Raw genomic sequence first — 10,583 nt, 5'->3', positions numbered from 1 at the left:
AATCTCCAAATGCTTGTACCTGTTAAACCGACAGCAAGAACAGAAGGCAAACAAGGACTTTGACATCGACCACAGCAGCAGCAGCGGTCGAAAGGTATGTCAAGTGGCTGGACAGCCTGGCCGTGACAAGTGGTCCCACTCTTTTGGTTAATCTAGGAGATAAAGGGGTAAGACAGAAGGCAGCCATGAGACCTTTCTACGGTCTATACCACTTCAGTAGCAGCACATCGCTGGAGAACTGATACAGGGAGCGAGGATTACTCCAGCTGACCCTTCCCAATCTGTCCTCGGTCTGCTGTCCTGGTGGAATACTCTACTTCCAGCATCAGCCAGCCTCTGGGGAGCAGCTTAATGAGTACACAGCACACTTCTGTAGATTATCACCCAGAATGGCTTTCATAAAGATGCAGCATCTGTCCTGCCAGTGATGTGTGAGTGGTCTGCAAATACATCCATATATTGGTAGGTATTTTAGAGCCTGTGCTGAAATCAAACCCAAAGCATTTGCCATAACTAGGTAATACACCTTTTTGTAGTGTGTCTTTCAGTCCTCAGTTCTATTTCTTTTTCTCATAGATTTCTGAAGTCATGTGTCATTTTGTATCTGGCAACATGCCCATATTAGTTCAAATTAGTTTGAACTGCAGTCCCACCAAAAAAAAAAAGTATGACTTTAGATATTTACAAGGATTTTCTTATGATCTATTTAAATGCAAGGCATTAACTGAGATAGTAATAAGCTAAATATACACTCAACGGCCACTTTATTAGGTACAGTTGCTTGTTAACACAAATAGCTAATCAGCCAATCACACGGCCGCAACTCAGTGCATTTAGGCATGTAGAGGTGGTCAAAACAACTTGCTGAAGTGCAGACCGAGCATCAGAATGGGGAAGAAAGGGGATTTAAGGGACTTTGAACGTGGCGTGGTTGTTGGTGCCAGACGGGCTGGTCTGAGTATTTCAGAAACTGCTGATCTACTGGGATTTTCACGCAGAACCACCTCTGGGGTTTACAGAGAACGGTCCGGAAAAGAGGAAATATCCAGTGAGCGGTCAGTTGTGTGGACGAAAATGCCTTGTTGATGTGAGAGGTCAGAGGAGAACGGGCAGACTGGTTCCAGATGATAGAAAGGCAGCAGGAACTCAAATAACCAACCAAAATCTCTGAGGAACGTTTCCAACACCTTGTTGAAAGTGTGGCATGAAGAATTAAGGCAGTTCTGAAGGCAAAAGGGGGTCCAACCTGTTACTGTACCTAATAAAGTGACCGGTGAGTGTATACAAATAATAGCATAATGGGGTACTTTCTATTGGGTGGCAGCTATTCTAAACCCTAATTATCCCTAAATTTCAACTTGTGAATATAATGTTACACAACTTACAATTTCGTTATATTTTTAAGTTTTTTTAAAGATCTTTATTTCTTTTAAAATGTAAATATTTAGATTTATCATGAATTTCATTTTTACATTAAAAACTCTTGCTGCTATTCCAGGTTTTTATGTCACTACTGAAACTTTTTTGTCCATAGGCAGAGCCTCATTTTAGCCATACCCCTGCATTTTAGAGCAGGAAGTGAGTCTGCATCCCTGTCTCTCTTGGCCACATAGTGAGCAGCTAGATCCCATTGTTTTGAGGTAAATGTGTCTCAAAGCTTAAAACTCAATCACATTAAAAATTGTCAATTCAAAAACACATATTTACTGCAGTTAAGTAAACATATTTGTGTTTTAATGAAAATAATATGTGTAAAACTGTTCAAAGCTGTGTTTGCTGGTAATATACATTTTGAATATGTATATGTTGTAAAAATTGTCACTACTAAAATATTTGGTAAAGATTTGGAAAAGATATGTCTGTAGTTGGTTTAAGTATAGGGTGTATTGATATAAGAGTTGTGTGGTGATCAGGCAGTGGAGTATGAGGATAGTGATACAGGCATTAGAGCATCTGTTCTCTCCACTTACTTAACTGTGTTTATTCATTACAGCAGGACAGCCATAGGGCAATGCAATGGACACTGACCCGTGAAAGAAATGCGGTGTTGTGCTCTGGTTTACTAGCATACAGCCCTTAGAGCCACTCCTAAAAAACATCAGTTCACACAAAATATTGATAATTGTTACATTTTAATTTGAGCAAAAGGTTTAAATTGTTGAAACGGCCAGTGAACAACTGTCCAACCAGGACTTTATTTCCTCGGTGGTATCTAGGCAAAGACAAATAAATAAGCTCTCCCACTGGTTACGACTTCAGGAGCTAGACTGAAGACCTAATGTGTCAGATTTTTATTAAAAGGTGGGTCCAATTTCATGAGTCACTTAAGTCACTTCTGCAAGGTCTGTGAACCGAATTTCAGAAGACTGAGTACAGTATGTGAAATGTCAATAAAAACAGAAAACAGTGATTACTAAATTCTGATTGAGTGTATTAAATTGAAAACAGGGTCACACTTTACTGTAACTGTCCCCTATCTACAGATATACTACATATATATATATATATATATATATATATATATATATATATATATATATTGCTTTGCGAAAGTTTTAGACATCTAAGCAAATTCTTAACAACTTACCTCAGCAGTGAGTTTATCACAATATACATTACAATAAAGTCGTATTCATAATTCAAATAAACATAAAAACAATAAAAAGTAACAAGAATTTCTTGGGTCCATATTTTTCCTTGACACCTTCACAGCCGCCACAGAGACTTGTTAATATCATCAATGACATCATGAGCACAACTTAATGAAGCACTGATTGGTCAAACCAGGAGCTGCTTTTTAACTACATATAATACTGGGGCTTCCTCGAGGAGAGGCTTGAAAATGGTTAAACAAACACACTGACATCCAGAAAATCACTATATATATATATATATATATATATATAGTGATTTTCTTATATATATATATATGAATCATTATGAATTAATATTCTATAAATTTTGTTTATTCAAATATTAACACTTTTCTCAGTAAATAAACACAAACTACACAAATAAATATGTTTTGAAAATGTGTCTTGGGTGCCTAAGACTTTCGCACAGTACTGTATGTATGTGTATATATATATATATATATATATATATATATATATATATATATATTTTTTTTTTTTTTTTTTTTTTTTTTTTTTTTTGCAGTTATTACAAATACACAAAACTGTTTTCTGGTGATAAGATTTTGGGGGTGGAGATTTTGGGTTGAAGGTAAGCTTAGGGTTTGACTTAATAAAATGTTATTAGTGAATTCTTAATTAATTGTAATTAATTACAGACATGATGTCTACAAAACATCTACAGTGGATTTGTGTCATGTTGTTGGAAACACTCACGGTACAAAAACATAATATTTGATACTTATTACTTTTTTGTAAATACACACTTATTCCAAAATTGATGTCTACAGTATTGAATGCATTTACCACTGTGTTACATCACCACTGTGTTACATCACCATGTACTTTTAACAACACGTTAACTGTTTGGGGACTGAAGACACCAATTGATCCAGTTTTGAAAGTGGAATTTTCTTCTTTTCATTCTTCAGCTGCACAACACTATAGGGCCCTTATTGATGTGCCACAAAGTTTTAACAGGAGACAGACAAGCCATTCTAGCACCTGCACTCTCTACCTAGCAGCCATGCAGGTAGATACATGCAGAATGTTGTTGTCATGTTGAAATAAACGAAGTTGTCCATGAATAAAATGGCATCTAAAGAGCAACATTTGTTGCTCCAAAATGTGTATATATCTTTGAGTTAGTGGTGCTTTCATATATGCATGTTTCCCATGCTGTTGACACTAATATACCCCTACACAACGACAGATTCTAGCTTATGAACTTTACACTAGCGCTAGTCTGAATGGTCCTTTATTTCTTAGGCCTATAAACAACGATGTCCATTATTTGTATAAACAATTTGAAAGGTCGACTCGTCAGACCACCACACGTTCCACCGTACATGAGTTCATTTCAGATGAGCTTGAGCCCCTTGAATTTATGAGCATTTCTAGATGTTGTTGACATGTGGCTTCCACATTTCCACTCAGTCATTTTAAACTTTTAATATCAAACCACCTACAGACAGCCTGTACATGTTTTACGTCATCCTATTTATTCGTAACTTTTATTTTTGTGTTAGTTCTCCTTAGTTCTTTATCTCTTTTTATTTACTGATTTATTTCCTCTCATTTTATTTTTAATAGTTTTTTATCATTACTTTTTTAAATTTGTAATATTGTGTTATTACCTTACTAATTTCTTATCTACTTTTGATCTTAATTTCTTACCATTTAAATCTCAAGTTCTATTTTTAGCTACTTTTATCTTTTATTCACTGTTATTTTAAACTTTCTTTTATTTTAAAATGATTCAATGTAGTTATTATGGATCATGTCAATCCCTGTTTTTGTAAATGCTCGGCTACATTGAAAATGAGGGTTGCCCTCAATGTACTTCCGAGTCAAAATAAAGGTTGATTGATTGATTGATTGACATTTGCACAGTACAGTCTTAACGTGCCTTTGTGGATGCAGCGATGAACAATGTTGATTGACAGCAGTTTTATGAAGGTATTCCTAAGCCCATGTAATGATATCCATCATAGAAGCTTGTCAGTTTTTTATGCAGTGCCATCTGAGGGATGGAGCGCAGGCATTCAGATGCGGTTTTGGCCTTTTCCTCTACGCACATAGATTTCTCCAGATTCCTTCAGTCTTTAGAACATAAAGAGGGTGAAATCCTCAACGCTCCTTTTATATATAGATTACACCATGTCTTTGGAATGGTTTCAGATGTTTTCTGAACACTGCATAGCGTTCCTTGTCCTAGATGACCCCTGTCCCAATATTTTTAGGACCTGTTGCGGACATCAATTTTACAATGAGTGAATATTTACCCAAAAAATAAAAAACAATGAAGTTGATAAAACATTATATGTCTGGTTTAAATGCAGTTAAAAATAGATTTATAAATCATTGCTTTCTGTTTTTATTTACATTCCTGTTCGTTTCAATTGCAGTGGAAAATGAGTTTTCAAACTCACTCCGTGGTCGTTTTACGAGTTTTGAAATGGTGGACATGCATTTTGTTACTTGCTGGTTTAGGTCGTGAAAACGCAGTGGGATTATAGGGTCAGCAGTGGACTGACGCAGATGATGAGAGCTAAGATAACACTGAGAAGTTTGTGTTCATTTGAATAACTGAACTTTCCATTAAACATATTAACAGAAGAATTACATGAGCACAACTGCCAGGCAGTGACAGCGAGAAACTGTGATATTAAGCTTACAAATCGTTTGCTTTGCTTTGTCAATACGGATTTTAAATGTATTCTGAATATGCCACTTTTTATATTCTACAGAACACATTTAGTACATTGTATTCAGTATTTAGCTGTATTCAGTATTTAGAGGTTGTGGGGAGAACCGTGTAACCTGGTGATGGTGTAAATTGTAGGGCTGTGGTTTGTTGTAAGGCGTTATATGATTGTCTTGTTGTCTGTGAAAGATCCCAGAGAAATCATACTGTATCATACTCTATAGTACTGTAATTATCCTAAATTATTCACACAGCAACCTGCACAAGATTAACTGAACATATATTAGGAAAATATTAAGAATGTATGAAAAAAATGTACATCATAGGTGAATGTTAAGACAGTAAGTGTGATTGTAATTACACAAAATTTCCTCATATACAATTTTTTCCCTCTTTTATTGACATTTGAGCAGTTCAAGTCCATTGAATGACCTGAAATGGTACAGTGAGCAGTAACATGCCAGAGATAAAAAAAACAAATGATAAAAAACATAAATGTGAGGAAGCTAAAATAACCAACTGATTTAAAATACGTGACACTAGGATAAAAAGCATAAACTACATTTTTATGAACTCATTGTATGTCCAGCTCCTGCAGTTGGTCCAGATTTTTCATTACACACTTGTATAATTTAAGAATAGCTCAGAGAGTTCAGTTCTCACCGTGGTCCCTGAATAATAAACCTTAGGACGTAATGTTATTGTTGTAATTTACAAAAGGAATTTAATGATGCTGTGGGACGGGGCGACGATGTGAGTCGTATTTTTTCTATTTTACTGCTTCAGGCTTTCACATCCTTTCCTCCAGCAGCATCCTCCATGTGTTTGCTGGGCTGTTTCTTGCCGACGTGCTGCTCAGTGGCAGGCGTCTGGTTATCTGCTCCATTGTTTAACAGCGTGTGTTTGCTGAAGGCCTGGCTTTCTTTATGTGTCTGCTGTGTTTGGGCCAGACCCTCTTCATCTCTCTCAGCTCTCTCTCTCTCAGAGCTGAATTTACTCAGCCTGTCTCTCATCTCCTTCAGCCTCTGCTCTACTGTCTGCTGCTGGAGCTTTACCATCACCACCTGCTCCTGAGAGAGAGAGAGAGAGAGAGAGAGAGAGAGAGAGAGAGAGAGAGAGAGAGAGAGAGAGAGAATGAAAAAGGAAGAGAGAAAAAGAAACACAGAGTGAGAGAGAGAGAGAAATATGTGGAGAGAGAGAGAGAAAAGAGTGAAGGATAGAAGGAGACAGAGATGACAGGCAGATGGAAAAAGAGAAGCAATGACAGAAGAGAGAGAAAGAGGGATAGACGAGGAAATGAAGCGAGAGGAAGTAAGACAGTTCACAGACAAAGAAGAGACAAAGGGCAAAGACAGGTCAAAAGAAAGAAAGACAGAAACAAATTAAGAGAGAAACAGGAACAGAGAAGGAAATTAAAGAAAGAGATGAGAAGAGAGAGACAATGACTAAGGAGAGTGAAAAGGAGATGGACAGACAATCAGAGAGACAGAGTGGCGAAAAGAGAGAAGGAAAAAGAGACAATGACAGAAGAGAGAGAAAAAATAAAAAGAGAGACAGAAAGAGAAGAAGAGAGAGGCAGAGATGGGAAGAGAGAGAGAGCGATGAGGAGGGAGCGAGAAAGATAGGTGGGAAGATAAAAGGCAGGACAGAGAGAGAGAGAGAGGGTGAATGTGAGAAAGAGTGAGTGAACATCAGTTTGGAGAGAGGCCAAGATTAAGCATGAAAGTGAGAAAAAAATCACAAGAGAGTGAGAGAACAAGAGCGAGCACGAAATTGAGCGCAAAGGGAAGTGAGCTTGTCGATTCATCAACACCCAGCTGACATTACAGTCCAAAAATACCCTCATCAGCAAAGCTCTGGAGAAAAAGGAGTGAAGAGAAGGACTGTGGGTCCAGACTGACCCGGCGCTGGGTCACACCTAAAGGCTCAGAGAAGAGTAGCTGATTACCTGTAGGCCTTTGTTGAGCTGAGCCTGGCTCTGCTCCAGCGAGCTGTGCGTGTGTGTTTTGTGGTGCAGCTGAGAGCTGAGCTGCTGGTAAACCTCATTAAGGTGCTCTATTTCCTGCTCCACACAAAGCATCTAAAGCAAATACATCAACCCCCTAGTCAGACATACACATACAGAAGGGGCATCAATACACAAAAGCACACGAAGCGCTCTGTACATGGACTCTGTTCAGCGAAAGCCTCACCTGCACCGGCATTTTAAGGGTATTTTGGCCAGAACCTGAAATAAAGAACAAACAAAAGTGCTGACTAATTGCATTTTAAGGGGTCCAAATCATAGAAACCTGATTTTCTCTCACTTTCTTGGTATGCAAACACAGTTAAAGCTTAACTGTTATGTCTAAATTAATTGTTGTTATCAGAACAATCAACTCATTTATATAAAACGGCCTTTTTTTGTTAGCCTTGAGCCCCACCCATTCAAGCTTTTTAAAGGGGGAACAATACAGGTCAGACAATCAATTACATTCACTTCGAATTTATTTGTGTAGCGCCTGTTGAAAACCAATGTCGCAAAGCAATTTCATCAAATATCCAAGTCCTTGACCAATCAGAACAGATGATATTTACATACATCAGCCTCAAAGGCACAGTAACAAAAAGAGCCTGTTTAATTCTGAGGCATAACCTCCTCTTTCCCAGTGTACTGGGACGTTTCTTTCCAGGTATTTTAGCTCTATAGAAGTCCTATTCCTTGTATTGGCTGATCCTTTACTGTAATGTTTTCTTCTTCATCTTGTCATAAACAAAAACAAATACGGCAGCTTGCGAGAAAGGCACTGCCTCGAAGGCCAAATCAAACACTATTTCTAAACTATCCTGCGTTTATTTTAGAAATGGTTTTGCATCTCTGTCCTTCTAAATATTCCTCTTGTGAAAGAAAAAAAAATAGTAGATTTTTATTTCTACAGACATAAATGTTGAGATGAATTTAAATTGTACAGTAATCTGGACATTTGGACTCGGTGTAGTAAATGAAGCTTTGATTAGTATAACAGACTCATGCCTTACAAACCGCAGCCCTTCAGGATTTTTGTTTACTTTGTTGAAAGCAGAATCTAATGTGTATTTAAGAGCAACAGTCCACGAAATTCAGCGAATTTGGGGATAATACTGTTTATTGTCCAGTATACTGGATATTGGAATTAGGCATATAATTACATTTACTGCATTTGGCAGACACTCTTAAACAGAGCGACTTAAAATTTGTTCATTTTTTACACAGGTAGGCGAAGGTGGTGTTAGGAGTCTTGCCCAAGGACTCTTATTGGTATAGTGTAGGGGGCCTGCCCAGGCAGAGATTGAACCCCAGTCTCCAGCATAGAAGGCAGAGGTGTTAATCACTACACTAACCAACCAGCATATAGTAACTGCAAGATTTAAAAGAAAATTATAATATTATCATCAGGGTAACAGACACAAACTAAACTGTCTATTACACTGTGCTAGTATGTAAAGTGTATATAATATATTTAATATTTATGTAATATGTAATATAGGCTTTGTAATGATTTCTTACGATGTTCATCAATGACCTTGACTGATTCAACCATTTGTTAATTTTACATATAGTAATGTAGATCAGAGTATATGCTTTATTTTAAAAAGCTATTTGATTATTTTTATGATGTAAAAATTATTCAATATTTTAGCAGCAGTTCATGCAGAACCTTTGGTAGGTCCAAACATTTTTCATGCAACTGTACATACAGTAAACGCACAAAAGGTTCAGTTCCTGAAAAAAGAAAAGGTTTTTTTTATTATGGTGGTGATAATAAATGTGTTCATGCTTCAGAAGTCTCACATTTCATATGCCTAGGTCAAAATTTATACTGGACACTGAATATTATATGCATCCTAGTAAACAAAACAAAAAATAATTCACATATGTTACTTAATACCCAGCAGAGAACACATTTTATAATAAAATAACGTTTTCAAAGTATCCAGTCTCAGGATTGAGAAGGTTATAGAGTGGTCATGTAAACGAGAGTTATGACTATTATTGGTACATAAACCCAAGAGAAAAAATACAAGACAAATGTGGACAAGGGCGCTATACGTTTACTGCATTTTTAATGCCAGTATCTTTACATTTTGTGACCTCTTTATGTGTGTATAATGAGCTATGATGTCTTACTCTCTGTAGCTTTGTTTGCTGGAGGTGGTTTCAGTTCCAGAAGGAGCTGCTCCAGTTTGAAGTATTTATACCTCTGGAGCCTGTGATCAATGAACAAGATGAGTGCATGAACATACATGTAACGGTAGCAGATGTATTCCTTGGCCACTTTATTGGAAACACCTACAAATATCTTGCAGGTCCACCTTGCTGATTTAGATCTTCTGTTGATGAGTTTTAGCCATCCTTTAGTGTTCTAGTGGTCAAAGCTGCTCTTGGCTCTTGGCAGTGTCACTGCTCCATTAAAAATGGTCCACTAACTAAATGTCTGGTTAACAGTTTATATTGAGCACTCAACTATATGTATGTATAATGGGGGCAGTCATGGGCTGGAGGTTAGGGAACCAGCCTCATGACCAGAAGGTCGCCAGTTCGATCCCCAGAGCCGACAGCACATGACTGAGGTATCCTTGAGCAAGACACCTAACCCCCAACTGCTCCCCGGGTGCTACGGATTGGGCTGCCCACCACTCTGGGCAAGTGTGCTGACTGCCCCTAGTGTGCTCACTAGAGTGTATGTGGTGTTTCACTTCATGGATGGGTTAAATGCAGAGGTGAAATTTCCCCGTTGTGGGACTAATAAGGGTCACTTATTTTTTTATTATTTTTTGAGAGCTCAATTGGAAAAATGGACATGCACACAAAAAGCAGACAACTGTGCATCATCAGTATTGTTTTTTTTTTCAGCAGCACAGTGTTTGCTTAGTGTTTAGTTAAAGTCATCTCTCTAAAATAGCTTTTCTGTTGTCTTTATTTATTACCATGATTTTAAAAAAGCAAGTAATCCAAAAGTAATGGAAAGTAATTATGCCACTTTAATGCAGTAATCCTTTGGCTTACATTTCTTAACAGTTAATCATCAATCTGTACTGGAATATATTTTTAAAGCAATTCTCTGAACCCTGGAGGTCGTACCTTTAGATTATGGATCTATGAGCACCTGTAAGTCGCCAGTGAGCATAAGTACAACGCAGGTGTTTCAAAAAAAGTGGGGTTTATTATGCAAATGTGGGTGGAGAACAAACCTTTCTGACAGGAGCGTCTGAGTGAAATGAGT

Source organism: Pygocentrus nattereri, chromosome 17, assembly GCF_015220715.1.
Source record: "Pygocentrus nattereri isolate fPygNat1 chromosome 17, fPygNat1.pri, whole genome shotgun sequence".
In the NCBI taxonomy this organism is placed as follows: Eukaryota; Metazoa; Chordata; class Actinopteri; order Characiformes; family Serrasalmidae; genus Pygocentrus; species Pygocentrus nattereri.
This window is presented reverse-complemented; position numbering follows the sequence as displayed.